The sequence below is a fragment of the Metopolophium dirhodum genome, chromosome 3 (assembly GCF_019925205.1).
Source record: "Metopolophium dirhodum isolate CAU chromosome 3, ASM1992520v1, whole genome shotgun sequence".
Taxonomy (NCBI): Eukaryota; Metazoa; Arthropoda; class Insecta; order Hemiptera; family Aphididae; genus Metopolophium; species Metopolophium dirhodum.
Window position 1 is genome coordinate 34,094,163 of NC_083562.1, and position 20,007 is coordinate 34,114,169.

Here is a 20,007-nt window from a genome sequence, read left to right on the forward strand (position 1 = left end):
GTCTGTTGTAGGTATAAGTGCCATTCTCATTGTATATAGTTTTTCTTTGAGTTGTGTCTTGTAAGTCGTAATAGAAACACAATTTTTTCAGCTAAAAAAATTACGACGATACGAAATGAAAAAAATAATTCCATTAGATTTATATTATATAAATAACTTAGGAGTTGAATGTGTGTTTATTATATATTCATCGACACGTTAAAATATGTTAATTTTCAAACGCGTTTAACTATATATCTAATGGCTAATACCTACCTACATAATTACATTTGGGCGTATATTAATTGTATTAGCTATATGAATTATCATGATAAACATATTTAAATAATATTGTTTTTATAAAATCATGTAGTGTACATGGTGACTTATATATCTATGTAGTTAACAAAAACAAATTATAAATGAAATGTAATATATTATAATATGTTTTTATCGGGGAATCTATTTTCAATTTTGCATTATCGCTTTAAATTTTAATAATAGGTTATAGGTAGGTACTTGGCGTACTCAACTTAATATAAAAATATTTAAGTATAATTTTTTTATTTTTTGAGCTCTTGATATTATTTGATCTAAACAGGACAATAATTCAAATTGAATACTCTAGTACTCTATTACATATTATATAACAAAGTGAGCGATGCTAACTCAACACTTAACGTACCTACCTGTCCTACCTATATATAATTTCTTACATTTTCATACTGTTCGTGTTATGCAATATTAAATGAGTTATTTTTATTGCTATATAGTGCACATAACAATAGTTTTTGTAGTACCTACAATATTTTCACATTAGATTAAATCTATATTGTGTGTAGGTATATTAACGCCTTAAAACGAATATAATATAATAGGTATCGTGTGTAATATTATGTACTTATATAGTTACTTATAGTTATAGTTATATGTACAGAATTATACAATACAAAATTAATTCAAACGACTTAAGTTTATATTAATTAGTATATTACCTGTATACATAATAACGAACATTGACAGACAAGATGTATGGTTGGTTCGTAAAATGGATATACTCGTATTTATACATACCTATACATTATTATATTAAAGTAAATACAAATCATTATTACATATACATTGCACATCTTGAGTAGGTTTGTCGTCGATTACCTAAATTTAACTTACATTATTCCGTTTGAAAATACAGAAATAATACCAATAAATACGAGTCTCCAAAGTATATAGTGCTAGGTATATATTATATTATATTAATTTTAGAATTTTAAATTAAGATTTTTTATAAGCTCGAAAAATGATGAGAAATGGGGCTTGCATAGTTTTTCTCTAAACAATTAACTATTTTGTATTTTGTAAAACATATTTGCGTGACTTTACTTCTTCAACTATCCCAATCTTTAATTGCACAACACAAACTTTTCCGAGTGGTTTTTTTTCTAGTTAGGTATCTACAAAGTGTGAATTTCTATGCGACCAAACATAACTTTAAAAATCAATGCCTGGATCTAAAATTAATAGGTACCTATAATAGTAGACATAAGATTAATAATTAATCTAATAAATAAATTATTTATTTAAAGTTATACTGCAATTAATACAGTTTTTATAATATTTGTATAAATACTTGACCACAGGTTTCGATAATGGTAACATTTCTATTTTAACCATATATTATATGTGTAGGTATACTAGCTCTGGAATATTTAAATATTATTACATTTTTCGTTTATGATTCATCTGTGGTTTGTATTGTCATTATTGCGAAGTGTATGAAACTGACACGATTTTTTTTAGCTTTAAGCTAAACGGACATCACGTTTTTGATGTAAAGCCGTAGTTGTTTTATTCTGATAATAGTGATTTGAGAGGACTTGTGTGTTTTTTTCCATGCACTTTAGTTATACCTATGATACATAGTTTAGCGCATGGTGTACCATTATTGATTGTGTGCAGGGTATGCAATATTGACTAACATAATAATATATTACTGTATACCTACGTTTATGCAGATATTATTAATGTTGATTGGGCATATACAACGGTCAACGAATGCAACAAATTTAAAATGTTACATTTAATCAAATTTGTATTTTATGTAAACAATGTTTGTAGGTAGGTACGCGACATTTAAATATTATTATGTTGTTTGAAAAATAACTAATTTTGTTTGCAGTTTAAAATATGAAAATACAATTATGTATAGAATCTCTTATATTTTACAACGATCGGAGTTGTTGCATAAAATCGTTTTAAATAAATTGTTTTGTCATTTAACATGCTTACATTTTTTTTTCAAGACGCGGTTTTTAAAAGATTTGAAAAATTCTATACATTATTATAGTGCTAACTATAACAATTTATATAAAAGTAAATCAATCTATGAAATAAAATTGATTTTATTTTTAACTGCACTAATATACATTCTTATATTAGAAATAGTGGCTGTCAAAAGTATATAAACTTAACGTATTTTGTGATTAAACTATTAATGTGATTTGTAAAAACTTATTATGTGGACGATACAATATTGTTTCCTTAACTTCATAGATCGTAGAAATGTCGAAAAAGGAAATAGTCCCGGGCCTTACTTAAATTAATAAGACTCCGTAGAACTTTTTTTGATTTAAGAAGTTCTGTATCAAGTTCTTGTATTCTAAGGATTTATACGAGTGAATTTTTGATTTTAATCTTTTATTTTTTTTACTACAAAAATAAATCTGTGTTCATAAGTAAATAATAATCGTTATTGTTAGATATTTTAAATGCTCCCACTTCTTAGAACAGTAAAATCAATACATGCGTTATTATGTATTATATATTTTATATTATCATTGATAGTGTGAATTTTGGTACCTAATTATGATAGTTTCGTTGGTGGAAATTTATGTTTCATCGCGAATGAAAAATTACCGGAAACCGTGGATGACCCATTAATGATTCGGTTAAACAAACAATGTATTTAACACGACCGTGTTCTCCAAATGTGTTTCTAATTTTTCGTTCCCCTTTTCGGTATACGGTGCACAACATCTGCAACAACCGCCGCCGCCGTCTTCTTCGGGCCCGAAAAGACCAGATGCGAATGTTTGGAAAGAGATTTTGTTTTATTGCCTACAATAATAATAATAATAATAAAGCAGAGGAGATGGTGGAAATACGGTTCGGCAATTCCCCCCTCAACGTCGTGTTTCTTATGCCGATGACGAATATCGCATTTGGAAACAAATGTCTGTTTGTTGGCGTGGTGGTTGTTGTTGTTTTTATTATTATTATTATTATTATTATTATTTATTTCTTCGGCTTTTAAATTATTTATTAACTTTTGAAATAACTCCTTAAAAATAATATAATTTCGTCATCGAGTAAGTTAAGTACAAAATGAAACCACTCAGCATGCGCGCCTAATGCGTATTCAGTGGGATTTTATATTATGCCTCTGATGACCATCAAAAATTACAATAAAATATAATAGGTAGGTTTCAGATTTTATGTCATGCAGACTATTAAATGTGTTCTAACACTAAAAAGGTTGTAACGTTGTTAAACTTAATGTTTTTTTTCACATCGGTCATGTTTTACAGTTTTATTATATGTAGAAGAAGAATGTTATGATTTTTGAAAATAAGAAAACCTCCCACATACATAAGTACAATTGTGTATTTTTTAACGATTTTTAATTTTAAATTATTTTTGTTTAATGTGTTTTTTGAAATCTTGCTAGAAATAATATTTTTGAAATACCTACTCACGTGAAATGAAAAAGTTGTTCTGCTGTTGTTTAGTTGTATAATTATTATAGTAGGTATATAGCGGTAGATGTGTCAAACATAATATTTTAAATAGTTTAAACTAAAAATACATAAATACTGATACAAACGCAATGACGTAGAAACTTCTTTTTATTAATAATGGATTTTAATTTATACTCATAAATATTTGGGAACTAAATTAATGTGTAACCATCTGGAAAGTGATTTGTTAAACGTAAAGTTCGTGAAATTAATCGCCATTTGTTCATTTCTGTTTAATCATCCTGAAATTAGATTTATTAATACTATTGAATTTTTCTTTAACTAAGACTCGTTGCGTAAGTAAAACAATTAAAACTGCTATCACGTTGTTAAATAATTAAGTACCTGTTCTTACTGTTATTTGATACGAATTGATTTTAATTTTATTATCGCGTACCCATCAATATTGTAATATTTTGTACTAAAAGTAATTGTAATGTCGCGAATGTATTGTGAAATTGATGCGATGCCGTCTGCTGTACAATACCATTCATTGTATAGGAATATTATTTTCTCTTCACGCTTTCAATTATATCTAATTTGGCGACACTCAGATGCGTACGAATCTCAAACAAATCTTAACCGCAATGGTTTCTAATATACGTTCGCAAACATTTCTTCTATATACGCTATACGGTCTATTTACACCCCGCTTCAGTTCACCGTGCTCTGTCTATAGTCTATACCTATAACTTTATAAGTGATCGATTTCAGTACGTGATGCAATCGCTTCTACCGAAATAGATAATGTATTAATAATTAATAATCTCGAGTAAGTTAACGTAAAAGCAGTCGTATATAACTAACTGCAAGTCGTTCAGGTTGAGGTGCAGGAGTTCCATGACTGTAATTATTATAATAATTCACGTAATATAATAATAAATCGTGTGTCGAACTGGGTCTATTGTTTTGTTGAGGTCTCAGCTGTATTACATGCATTTAACGCGGTCCATCGATCGATCAATCAATCAGTGACCATTCGAAACACTGCTGCAGTAGAGGTAGTTTTTGATTTCCTGTGAAAAAAATTCATTTTTCCCACATCCGTCGTCGGGCAAGTGTGCAGTATACACCCACTCGTACACTTGAACAAATGTCTCACGCGTTCGTATATATATATGTAATATACTGTGTCCGGATAAAAATCACCGGATCGTGTCAGAAATCGTTTTCCGCGTCATAAAGCACACGGCTACTGCAAAACACAACACACACTGCTATTCTACCCTTACCTATATACAACTTAAACATGTATATAGAGGTATAAACGTCTTTGCGCCGAGCAATAAATCGAGATAAATGTATATAAACTTATTTGAGTGTCTAGGCGGCGGGCGACGTCCCCCTGGACTCACCGACAATTAGCAGTTTTTGTGAAAAATACCGAAAATACGTTTTAAAACCCTCGTGGATGCAATTCTTTCCCCTCGATGGTATACAACTCTGCTAGTGCTAGTGTATAGAAATTTTTTACATCATTAATCACTTTGTGTGTAGACCTGTATATACTAGGGCTTTAATGCTACGGTGCATTTGAGCACCCCTCCCCTCGAATCGTTTGTCATCCGAGTTCATTTAACCGTGGAATTTTCCTTCTCCCCTGCATTTAGGCCGGGAGTAATATAATGATAATAATAATAAAATCCTTCAATTTGGACGTCACAATTAATTAGAAATGATCCGTTTTATTGATTTCTTTACATTTAGTATTAATATTTTTTATTTAAGAAAATCTGACATTCGTTTTAAGTTGGTATTCCAATCAACTCTGCTTCATTTAGCTGTTTTCTTTAGTCACCGATTATATCTTACGTGAGCTACAACCATCGTGAACAAGAGTTTTACTGTTTCAACTTTTTCTGATTTTTTCTAATTATATTAGGAAGTTGTATGTAGTGTTTTTGGCGTAATGTGATAATGGATTAATTCATGTTAAATTATGTTATTCTCGTATAGTATCTTTAAACTTATACAAAAATATTAACTAGCGATTATAACAACGCAATAATATAAAATATATGACCTATATATTATAGTAAAATAAATACCTATTTGAAATGTCATCCTTTCCGTTTATCCATTTGTTTGTAAATTCTTTACATTGCAATAGTCGTTATAATTATAATTTTATTGATCTTAAAATTTATATATTGTTTTCAATACTTTTTTTAAAAATGACTACATTTTATTTATAAATATAGATATAAAAAAAAATTTAAGATCCAATATCGAATGTGTTGTAGACAAATATCAGTGAAATCTAGCTTTGGATCTCATAACGGCCAACGTGTTCTAAACTGTTTTTATTTGATTAAGTGTAATACACGTTATGATCTGCATTAATTCACAAGTACCTATATATAATAAATGTTCTCTTAAATGTAAATATAAATGACGCTCTTATATTATATATTCCTTTACATCTCTCATTGATAGTGCTTTCTCGTGGGGTTAAGCCTAGTTATGTATAGTAACTGTTATCTCTCCATTCCAAAAGGATAGATTCTAGTGGCTTTAGCGACAATATTTGTTGGAAACCGTCATTCCTGTGTTGGTGTGGAGGACTCCCTCGGGTCAACGTTAGTAGTGGTAGTGGTAGTGGTGGTGGCGGCGGTTGTGTTGGCTGTGGCCGTACTCTCGACTACCCCTAAATTCGTCTCCCAAGAGTCAGTGGCAAATATGCGCTCTGCAGTCACATCTAAACCACTACCCCAAACCTTATGTAATTATTCGAATCCGGGTCATCGAGTCGTCGTTTATCGTCTAATGGGCCGTGAACGAGTTAAAATGCATTAACTCCGCTCCGATGTGTAGGTAAAGCCTTCTCTCTACGTCGGTTGGTCTCTTTGAATAATCGAGCACCCTCTGAATAATCCATAGATCCATATACTACCTCGTGCGTCCGCCACTCGTATAAATAACAACTTTACAGACGTGTACACAGTTAAAATATAGTTGCGGAGTGTATACTATACGCCTCGTCTTTTATATATATAGCTGCAGTTGTATAGCACGCGGGCGCCGTGCTCCAGGGCGATAGCCAAGTTGGGTGTTTACACATAATAATAATATGCACACGCCCGTTGAACAGGTCACGGGGGTGTGTTTTATTTATGCGACACAAGGCTTCCGGAAACTTTTTTGAAGTTTTTCCGTCGCCGGTTTTCGGCGTGAAGAGAAACTTTACTCTTGGACGCCAAAACCGCCACCATCACCCATTGTAATCCCCACTTGAAAAAAAGGATGACTTGGACCGTGAAAATTTAAGAGGGTGTTCCGAGGAATTTAGCAGTACGACATGCGAAATCAAAATGTATGCCCGTACTTTTATTAATATCATGATTTTTAATGCGCTTATATAATATAATAAACCTAAAACGTGTACATAATATACAATATAAATAGTGCAGATGCGTATTCGGTGTATTATTATTGGTGGTCATCGAAAGTATTTATTTGATAAAAATTTAACTTAATAAACATTGTTATTTTGTGTACGTGCGATAACTTGTAAATACAGATAGGTAGTTTAAGGTAATTTACAAACGATAGACACCTTATAATAAGGTTCACGTGAAGAATACAATCATAAAATGTCATTAAATTAATATATAGTGCTACGTCTAAGCGTTTACCTTTTCAATTTTCATCTTACCGGGCTTACACAAGTGTTTGTATTTATAATATATTATAATAACTACGCATTGATTTTATGACGGGCAGACGTGTCAAACTAAGCTGAAACGTGTATCGTTTGGAAATCTCTACGATCTATAAATAAATTAGATTTAACTGCGCGTTTATGTAGTATCTATCTATAGGATCATCACTGTATGAATTGTGTATATTTTTTTATGATTTATGTTTGTGTTAAAAAAAAAAATAAGTGAGAGTTACGGTGAGGTTTTAAGTGTCGTGAATGTTAATATAAATTATTGTTAAACGATTCACAAAAACGTTCTCTCTCACGTTCAAGTGTTTTAAATATTTATATTGTCGATCGATGCGTGATGTCAAATTGTTTTATATTTCTTATTACGCTTAAAAATCATAATAATAAATTAACGTTTTAATTCGATTTGATTTGAATTATATCATATTATTATCTCGTACAGTTATAAAAATGGTTTTTTTATACTGGGTACTACTGCTTTCAGCTTTGTTACCTATTATTTATTATATGCTTACTATATTTACTATATGTCCAAGTACCTATCTTGCGTGGTTGTAAGTTCAGTCGAATGGTTTTTATAATCAAAAAATAAATGTTTAATTTAAAATTATTGTAAATATTGAATATACAAACAAAAGTCGTATAAAATACATAATAAATGTGAATTTTCCTAAAATATCTATGTTTTAAAACGTTGACGTTTATATTAAAAATCGTTGTTGACACGGTTATCGCAGTCTATCTTGATGTTGTATGTATAAATTACCCACGATTATCATTGTGTGTATAAATCACATGATACAACTTTTTTTTTGTTAATGACATGTACTAGACGTAAAATATTGTTATTTTTCGAGCTGAATTGAATATCCTACGATTGTGGTTGCGGTTTCCGTCGTAAACACATTTCAGGACGTTACACAGATAATATATTTGATTGAAATATAACTTTTTCTGCGTTACCTACATCCAGATTTATATCCAATTTCAGCTGCATCAGTATCCATTGGATTTTGTATATTTTTTTCAATGTTTGCATGTATTGTTATTATTTTGTAAATATATACCATACGGTTTTATGTTATAACTTTTCTCCTCAATAGAATAGTTTAATTTAGTTTAAATAATCAATTGTGTATAGCTAATCTTTTATGCGTGTGCTTAACAATAGTTTTGTAGAGATCGCGGATTGGCCAAATCGGTTACGCAATATTTTACTTTTAACTACAGGTTGGAGGTTGGTGTTTTGTGTTTCAAGATTATTGTGAAATCTTATATATTTTTTTTTTGTATAGGTAATTGGTTTATTTCCAGCAAAAGGTAGTATACATTCCAGAAGAATTTATTTCCTTTGCTTCAAACTATTTAACTGCAGTGTAACAACCGTATATAAAGTTTTATATATTTGTTGGATTGATTTAATTTATATAATACAATTATTTATCTAATACCTATTATACAAAATATATTTGTTTTGAGGAATCAACATTAACAATAATAATTAATTATACCATTGCAGATGTTTCAAGTTAGCGATGAATTTTATTTATGATTTTCTTCCGTACCCTACATATATCGTTTTAAATTGATAAGTTGTAACTTGAACTCGTAATATTGTGGTCTAATCAGCGTAATGTACCTATGCCACTAATTAGTTTTTATTTATACACGAGGAAGACGTTGTGGTGTAATTTGCGTTCGCAACTTAGTGCTTTAAGAAACCGTTACCTACTTAAGCCACTACTAGATTGCTACATAGTATTATATTATGTCTGTTTTTCCCCTCGTGACTTTTGTTTCCATTGTAAATTAGATGGTATTCTATATAGATCCCTTGTCGTCTCAAATAATAGTCAAACGTCCCCATTCAATAACAAAGTATGTCTGACCGCAACAATAACAACTAGTATTAGGTTTGTTCGCGGGAATAATATATATGAAGGAAAAAAAAATGCGCCGAAATCGTTCCCCCGAGAGACGGTACGACGAGGGTCCAAAGTTTCTCGGTGGACGAATATTTTTGTGTTTCGATAATGACGGTTTTTGGCGGTGTGTACGAGAAATGTTTTTACCTGCAGCTGTGGTGGTGGTGTCGTTACCGCGATGGTATATACAAACAAACTTCGATGTGCAGTTTACATTCGATTGAATTTCTATACAACGCCCCTTCTACGCGTACCTGTACACACGTACAGCATATATATATATACAACACACACGTGGATCAGAAACTTTTGTAGACTCAAGTTTCCACGTGTCCCCTCGCCTAGCTATTGTATTCCATTAGTAATTATATACCGATGTATGGCGGAGTGCTACTACATTATATAGAGTAAACAAAGCGAACCCCTCTCTCGCCCTTCGTCGTTACATTAGACAACAACGAATTTCAGCGATCCTTCCGTCCTTCGTCCTTCGTCAGACAAGTTCTATAAATTATAGACTATCTATTTATTTTTATCCTGCGTTAAAAAATACGAACATTTTACCATTGATTCGTTCCTGTTTCGGCTACTGTTTAATTATTTACACGTAGTATTTCACAATGTTCGGGAACCTATAGTATCGAAAAACTGCTCTAGTGTAATTATTACATTGTAATGCAGTGAGCTTTAATATTTGACATTTATTTCGAAGTAGGTAGGTATATATTATAGTTTGAAATTATTGTTATTATTGTTTAGTATCCATCATAATGTATAGTTTTTTTTTTCATACAAATTATCATAGATAGGTACCTACGTACTCTGTTGGTTATTATTAATTTAATCTCCGCGTTAATATAATAGTATAGGTAATTTAAGGATAGATTCAAAAGTACGACGTGTATTATAGGTGCCCGTTAATTGCAGAAACTTTCACACAACTATAACTTATTTTTTAATTATCGTGGGTATACACATGTTAGCTACACAATATGATCCATTGTAATATATAGTTTAACGGCCCATGGCTCTTTTTTCATATAGTAATACATTATTTTTGGGGTATAATGCATGTCTTAATTTATTGTTCGTTGGGCTTTTCGGTTAAGTGAATCGGCCAAGTTTGTGAATAATTGAATGTAATTCGGTAGGTCATTTAAAGGGTTCGCACTGGGGATTGTCTCCGGAAAGTTCATCGTCGAACACAAAACTAATTGCCACCGTTATACGGAGTGATGTACCTAACACATGGGATCTGTGTGTATTGCAGTATGTGTTTTACGCGTTTAACTAAAAAATCGTCGTCACCTATTAGTTGACTGAACACCTGATTTTAAACGCAGTGTCGAACTTTTGTGTACTATGTACCAATGTAGAGACATTGACAAACAATTTTATTGTTTAAATTTAAATTCTTTATAATGTGAGTTATGATGAGTAAGATGTATCTATAATCTATAATATGTACCTATGGTACATAAATTCGTCATAAAACTAAAATAAACCGTCGACTATAGAAATGTATTGCTTCTACATAATATATATGTATATAGGTAGGTATAATATAATACGAGATTAATGTAAGTAAAAAATATTGACGTTAAATTATTATTATAATAATAATATGATTTATTTGTCTTCTCGGTTGGATAATTCAAATCATCAAATTAAATTTAGCATTAATTGTTTTCCTGTATTTCTGTGGATGTTCTCGTTGGATTATAATAATTATTTACTTATTCCATTGTATTATCGTGTAACAATGCGCAATAGTAGATTAACGCAGCTAACGAATCTATTGCTAATTAGTAAATTTAATTTCTATGTCTGACAAATTATTGTGTATTATTGTGCATAGATAATATAATATCTTCAATTCAATTTTTTTTAATAACTTCTGTGAATCAGATAGGATTTACTTACATATCTTCACATTTAGTCACAAAATGAGAAAAATCAAAAATCATCATATTTTTCGTGTATGTAAGTTTGTACAATATCATTATTTAAGTCATAATATTATGTGTTGAGTGTAAAATATTATAACCAACGTCACAGGAAAGATAAATTAGTAAAAGATATTTTCCTAATGTGTATCGAACTGTGAGACAATTGCATAATATGATAAACATCTGGATATCTCGTGTGGGAAACCCATGTTTGTTTTCGAAAAAAAAATTCATTTAGTTTTTTTTAAATTTATGTTACATTGCTGAAAAGCCATAAATCATATTTATATAATATATTTTGATGAAACAACCAAAAGTCAAGATAAATTAAATTTATTTATTCGATTTGAATACGATATTTTTGATGTCGTTATTACTTTTTAAGATATTAATATATTCTAAACGAATTTGCTGTACTTGTAGAGTTTTTGAAGCGACAATATGGACAACAAAAGCAAAACAATTTAATGACGTGTTTATACTTGTTTACGGTAACACTTGAAACGACTTGTTTGTATATTATATTTTAATTTTAATGGCACTAATGTTTTGACCCAAGTAAATTTGTATATAAAAATGAGCATTCGGCTTCTGGTTAAATCAAAACCGCGGTGTGTACGATACTTACAAAACCTATAGGCCAATGTGAAATCCGGTTGCTAAACGTTTACGTGATATATTCCTTGGTGTACTTACCTACAACCTACCATTTATCGTGTTTTTCACTTATCTGTAATTTTGTCACGCGTCCATGCACCAATATATACATTCGACTGTAAAGCGATTTGTACTGCTGCTGCTCGGTTTTTTTTTTACATTTCTGGGAAATCTAATAGAATTTTCTAACTATTTGTTAACCAATGCACACACATACTGCTGCTGCTGCTAATATACCCAGCGAAATGATCCTTATACGCAGTTCAACCTCGTTTCAGTGACCATAATGACTTATATGACGAACAAGTTATATCGAACACTTTTCGTGAAAAAGTTTATTTTAAAGTGTTACGCCGCAAACACTTTTCGTCGTAAATCCATCTAAACTTTTCGAAACACAGCAGCTATAGTTCATACATTACTTTTCCGTTAGGCCACGCTATATTTTTAATTAAACATTATATCTATCGTGTTTCATCAATGCCATGTATACAGGATGATTCACAAAATAACATTAACATCATTTAAAAATATTTAAAAATTTTTTTTCACCATTTTAGACGAGTATCTTGTAGAAATGATAAAAACTTGTTTAGTTCTTTATATCAAATAATATATAATATTTTTTCTATGGATTGTTACACAAATTATTAGTTTTTATGGATCAAAATCAAAATTTGAACGAGTAGTTTTTAAGTTATTAAAATGTATTGGTATAATGTACCTATATATACTTAGGATAACAAAACAGTGTAAACTGCTAATGTAAAAATGGTTTTACATACATATAAAATATATCAAATATTTAATCTAGTAGGTACCTATAGTTATATATAGGTATAGTTATTAGATTCATGCAATCTTATAAGTTATAAAACTATAGTAAATTAGTATTAAAATATAATTTTTAAATCATCATATAACTCTTAGTACTTACACATAGTTGAATAACTCACCAAGTATAATTAGTATTTAGAAATCATAAATAGTTCATTTATTCAAAAAATACTCGTTCGAAATTCTATTTATAAAAATAAATAATCTTATTAACAATTTACAGGAAAAACAACATCCTAATTTGAAAAATAATAAGTTTTTATTGCCACAGAATTGCCTCATTCTTTAAATGGTATATTATAGGTACAATTCAAGTATTTAAAAATATTGTCCCTAAGTATATACCTACTTAAAAATTCCAAAATCAGAATTAGAGAAAATGCATAATTAAATGAAAAAAATGGGGTTTCTGCGATCATTATAATATTATTAAGTGACATTCATTAAAATTTAAAATGTTACAAATAAGTCATAACGTATAATAGTGAATACTTACAACAGTAGGTAGGTACTTACATAATTAAAACTATTGACATTTAATTAACAATTCGATAATAAGTTAATAACTTTCAAATGTCAATACTAGGATTAATACTATTTACATCGTGAGGCTAATTTTATTCAACATCGCGTTTAGATTACTTGTGAGTTTTTTTTTTAATTATCATCAAAGACACATTCTTGGACATTAATAAATATATAATTTTTATGTTAAAATTTTTTTTTTTTAAATTAATAATTATATAATAGTAATACAAGTATGAATATTTACTATTTATATATTGCAATATCAGCTCTTCAATAGAGAGTTAACAATATAATAGGATTTTAAAATGTTATAAACAATGCTGCCTTCCCATAGATTCGATGTTTTTTGTGACGTATAATTTTATTAAAAAGTACCGGTTTTGATAAGTGCAGTGATGAGGCATGACGACATGCCGTTTTGTAATAAAGACCAATGATCTGATCTATGGGAACTACATTGTTAGGCCAAGTGTAAAATACATCGATGTATTTCTATTTATGGACTATAAATAACTTAATCAAGCGGAAAATTGGCAAAATATATTATTTTATTGAAGCAACAAATATGATACTTAAATTTATTTTGAAAAATCGTCTCTGGCATTGTCGGTTGTACTCTTAACTCAATTTGTATTACATTATTATATCAGATACCTGTTTGATTTTTATTTTTAATTGATTCTTAATCACCACTATTTTGGCGTTGAGTTCTTTTGTGTTTATCCATAGCCGTAATAATATTTCAAAAGTTTGTTGGAAATAAATATATATATTTAAAAATTTGTTTCCTAACTTATTTTCGTTTTGAAAGTCTGTACTTTGATTGCGAACGCGTTGCATAATCTCACCCTTATCTTTTGGCACCAATAATAATGTTTTGGAAATGTTTGGGGAAGTGAAGTTATAAGAGGACACCCCAAGTTTACCATCAGCAATTAGGATAGAATCAAAAAGTTTTTTTTTTTATAAATATTTTTTGATGAATTACCGAGCGTTTATGGAAGGGCGGTAGAGCTTGCAGGGTAGTGGATACGAAACTAAAATAAAATAACTGATCGATTGGTTGACAGCGTATTAAATGTATTTTTTGCACCCTCTGTTGAAAGCGCGAGTACTATATAAGGAAGGGTATGTCTCGTACACGAGTCTGATGTGGGGATTTTCCGTTTCGCCCGATAGCCTTTTAAAAATTCTGTCAGGGCCCATCCACTTGTTTGCTCTTGACGACCACCGAGGGGGATAGAGAGAGAGTGAGAGAATGACGTTTTCTTCGTTGGTTTTCCGTCAGCTTGAATTTTTGTCCTTTCAACTGGAAGTCGTTTATCTTGCCAAACGTCCAGAACAATCGACACCGCGTTGTGATTGTTATTACTGCTATCGCCCTTTTTGCCAAATATCACAGTTTTCGTTCACCTTGTTAACACTTTATAATACACCAAGTGATTTATTTTCATAATTGTTTCAAACGATAGGTTAGGTGATATATCGGTCATTAATAACATTTTATGACATTATTTTTACCTCAATATAATGTACTAGACATTTTACTAAAAACAACTTTATTATGTTATTTTTAAGTACCTATCTGAAGTATAAACAATTTTTTTTACGCACATTATATTATTATTATTTAAAAACCAATATTATTAACTATTTAACTAACTTATACGATTCAATTCGTACCGAAAATGTCAATAGTATAATTATATTAGTAAATATAGATTTGTAATTTCCTCGATTTCAGATGGTTATTTTTGCAATTTAATGGAAAACCACACATCACTGCATAAACGATGGATTTTACTACATAATATTAATGTTTTCGTTTACATGTATGTTTTATGTATTTATTGGTCAATACTTGAATACATTTTATGTTTGATAATTATTACGGGAACGGATATAAATGTTATTTAGAAATAATTTATACATATTTGTAACGTTTTAAATACGTAGTTTTAAAAATATTTATTTATTTCTCGTCTATAATATAAATAAAGATACATTGAAATCGAGATAATAAAATAATCATAATATGCGATGTTCAATTATTTTGCGGATTATTAAATAATTAATTATTGATAGATTTTTAGTAAAACTTGTTAGGATTGTTTTTATCAGAAAGAAATAATCGGGACACTCATCATTGTTTGGTAATTAAAACAAGTAATTTGCAATTTAATTACACCTTTAATGATTTATGATTGATTTTGTTTTTACAATTAATAATTTTCCAATTTTCCACGATTTTATTCGATGTTGATTTACTGTTATATTATTAATTAGCATAATAATATATCGAGCATGTCTTTAAAACAAATTCGGCGTACTGCACGGATATTGGGGTGGCAAAACTGAAATGTTTTTTTTCAAACTCGGTAAAAAATTAATTTGTTTTTGGTTTTAATTATTTAATTTAAATTATAACACCGTCAACAAACTCTCAAATTGTATTTGAGAGGATTCGGACATGAAGCCGCAATTCGTCAGTACTGAAGTCAAACAAATGCCGCGTACTATATATTTTGAACGAACCACATTATTATTATTTGTACAACGCGCACGTTGGGTTAAAATATAAAAGTCCGAAAAAACTTTACCGTAAACAACCGCCACCCATTTTATTATGCCGCACCACAGTCTTAAACGAATATGACATAAAACGAATAAATCATCGTCAGTGCGATTATTATAAGTAAGCAGTCGGTGTTTTTGTGTTTTTTTCTCGGGTTTTGTGTGCCAGTGGGCCACACGTACTATTATTATTATATAATACGCATTCGTTCAACAGAATTATTCATTTCCCCCTTTCCCGTCGTTGTACCTACCTATATAGGCAATAACAAGTGCACTCTCGTTTTTCCATCCCACTTAATCATAATATTATGCTCACCATACATTACTACTGTACAGGGCGGTAAGTTCTCAAAACGTAGCTTAAAAATGTAATAGAACACACTTAATTCAATTGTTATGTGAATCCAAACGTTAACCCGCCGCACCCCACTCTACCCCTACAAACCCCGCACAAAGGTCATTATTCCCTTTCGGGTTTCCGAGGGAGCGTTGTTGTTGTATACACATATACGTATACAAAGTAATGCAGGCGTTCTTTTTTTCTTTCTAATAAACTTTATTCCTACCATGTAACGTTTTAATCCACTTCGAAAATTAACGGCGCGTGAGAATATATAGTAATCATATGAATATATTATTAACGGTTGTGTCAATTTTTGTTTTGCAGGTAATATATTATTTCATAATAATATCTATAAAATGGCCGAATTGTTACAATGGTATTATATAGTGAGTATACTTGAAATATTATATTAGTATATTAGGTAGACAGTACGTTTGGTATAATATTATAATAATGTACAGTGACCATTAGACGATTCACCGAACCGAATATTAGTTTATTTAGGGGTTTATTTATTCATATTAAGTTACCGTTGAAGCAATTTTTTTTACTATAGTAAATAGATGTCTATATTCTTTATTCGACTATAAAATCTACTGAGTCTAGTTCGACTAGCGTTCGGACGATATTACAATTTATATTAGACCACCTACTGGTTTGGTAAAATTTGTTTTCGTTTATAGTTAACTAACGCAATGCTTACATACAATACCATCCGATTTATGTCAGCTGGGTTATAATTTTAATTCTCTTGTACCAAAACTTGAGATGTCACTATTATATAATTAATATTTTACCACACAATTTACACTGAATGTTTATGTTTATAGCTCGATGTTAATTTTAATTTGTTTTATTCATTATTCTAATTGACACAGTGTTAGTACTACTTTAAAGTAATTCTTATGAAAACGAAAGTTCTGTGTCTTACTAATATTTCTCAGTCGTTGTTTGAATTGCTTTAATTTACCGTTCTAAAAGTGTAGATGTTTATGACGTACGCACGCGCCCGCGGTGTTAATAAGATTTAATGTTAACCAGCTCTATCGCGGTTGGCTAATTTCTATTAAAATTTATTATACACTCCAATAATTCGAAAACTTAGAAATTGCACTACATACCTGTATATATAAACAAACGTTTATTGACTGGACATTGTTCTGGGAAAATTGTTTATATATGCACTGAAGCAATAATTACATAATATAAAAATATTACTATATAACCTAACCATGGACGTTCAAATTGCTATTGTTTTCTTTATTTATTAAATTTATAATAACATAACTACAGAAAGAATAATATTATATTATAAGGTAGCCGGTATAGGTATCTAAAACCATGTATATTACTTAGATATACGCGTAACCTTGGTGTTACGTAGGTGATGCATAATTTCTTTGTACAATTTATTAACTGTACATCGACTCCATAAAAAATTTAAAATTGAGTTTATATCCTCGTTATATATTATAGATGGCGAGATCGTATTTAAGGGAAAACGAAGCTATAATTCTTAGACCCGGCATTTTCCATAGGTCGCTGCTGCCGGTACTCCTCCACAGTAGCGTATAATAACACCTTAGATATAATATAGATAGCATATAATATAGTATATAGTGACATATTATATAATATACGCGCGATTTACTCTGTAGAAAAGAGATTCTTGAAGCGTTACCGCAGTGACTTTTACGTCGACACTAATTTGAATTGGTAGATGTATAAATATATATATATTTGAAACCCTATACGCTATTTCGGGGAGCTTTCCAGCGCAGCCCGCCACTAAACCGCAGCAACAAGCAGGAATTCGGAGCGGTGAAATCGCGTGCACGGCTGAATGCAATCCGACCCGAAGACGCGAGTGTGTGTGTGTGTGTGGGTGAGAGCAGCAAACGGGATCGGGTTATATTGCGCGGGGGGTGGTAAAGTGACACCGCAAGGGGTAGAGTGCCCCTTTAGACCATTACTGGGGTTTGTACGAAAATATCGAGAAGGCTTAATGCACATATATGTTGTGGCCACGTGTAGGCACTAAAAATGTTTTCTTTTGCTTTCCGTCTATTATTCTTTATATATAATATATATTTGGGTTGTTTTTCCTTCCATGACCAACTATACAGCCAACGACCGGAAACGCGTGTCCCCCGGGTGGACAAAATCTGATCACCAAACTGCAGCGTCACATATATGCTGCAGTTATAGACAGCATGAAAACCGGAAGTGGTCATTTTCACCAGTAACGAGAAAGAAAGGAAAAAAAATATACTAATCCAGAAAAAGATGGTAAATGACGTTGTCAACATATAATATTATTATACACAGCGTATATAATAAAAGCTTGCAATCGGTCATTTATCTATTTACTTTTTAGAATGTTCGGATTTGATTAATTTTTGTATGTTTGTCAAACTTTTATCATTTCTTTTTGTCCACGAGTTTCGCTGTTGTTGTATACTTATTACTGTAGCATAGTCGGTATACAATTCTTTAAAGTTGTATTTGAACTTTTAAAACTATTCTGTTGTTGATCTTCTGTATGTAATGCACATTTATATTATATTATTAGGTAAGTTTTTTTTTGTTAAAAACAAGTAAAAGTAAATTCTCACTATTTTTCTAAGAAATATACCCATAATAGGTACTAAATTATTATATTTATGATTTTGGACAACAAGAACAATATTAAATTAATTTTGTAATTTTAAAAATCATGATATTACTTATAACGTTTTCGTTTTGTCATTTATTTTTCGACCAAAAACAATCACCATAACAATTTCGTCAATAAATTAGCATAATATTTTGTATGTCATGAAAATATCGGGATTTTTTGTAGAGATGGTTATTACCTTGTACGTCTGTATGACTGTATATAGTGGTTAAACTCTATTGCGCGCACATATACAATAGTATTCATTATACTGAATTGGATATATTATATGGAATCAAATTAGCTTAATCGTCTGCGCATTGATTTTGAAAATTGAATTTAAAACACTTAACATATTTCGTTACGCTTGAAAACCACTTCAAATTAATGCATCAGGATTCGTATAAGAGAAATTGCATATTACCGAGAAATTATCTTTGTTTATGACTAACGGAATTTTGAATTATTATCAATTTATTACGGTGTATGGGATTATCCTAAATTCACAGGGCGGAAATGTGGCTAAGAGGGGTAGAAGTGTAGAACTCTTTTACGAGCACGGCCGTTTTAAGCGTTTAAGCTTTTAGTGGAATTGTTTCCTCGCCCCTATAACTTACTGTTAATCTAATAACATAATCCTCTCTGCGTGCTGGTACAAACCCGACGACAACTGCAGCAGCAGCGGAGTTTACATAGTATGGAATGCAATTGGTGGATTTAAAAAAAAAATGTTTTATTAGATTATTTTAATAATTGTTAATATCATTTATATGCATTGAGACGTATATTATATGTAGGGCGCCACGATGGGGCGACGATGATGAAAACGGATGTATGTTACCCTAGGTCTTCATAATGTTTTCGTTTAATTTAAAACGTCACATTTGTATTTTTTATTTAAACATATTCCTAATGACATTTTTTTTAACTACTTATACTACTTTTGATCATTTTTAATTCCAACTGCACACAAAGGGTGATTGTGCCTTCGTTTAATTGTATGCTGGATTGTCATAGAACATTTGCTTATAGCACATATTAATGCGTCCAAAGTTTTTGAGATAATTACATCGTATTATTAAAAGGGAT

General features: G+C 30.3%; 1 protein-coding gene and 1 long non-coding RNA gene across 4 annotated transcripts in view; both read left to right on the forward strand.

The window, feature by feature from the left end:
• Positions 1-20,007, forward strand: part of LOC132941685 (fasciclin-2) — a 172,954-nt gene that overhangs the window by 50,291 nt on the left and 102,656 nt on the right. The gene's annotated exons all lie outside the window — the stretch shown is intronic.
• LOC132942001 (uncharacterized) overlaps positions 1-20,007 on the forward strand; it is an 81,442-nt gene that overhangs the window by 47,305 nt on the left and 14,130 nt on the right. The window contains exon 3 of the long non-coding RNA XR_009664211.1: positions 16,587-16,648. This is a non-coding gene — a long non-coding RNA (uncharacterized LOC132942001). The remainder of the gene's footprint in view (positions 1-16,586; positions 16,649-20,007) is intronic.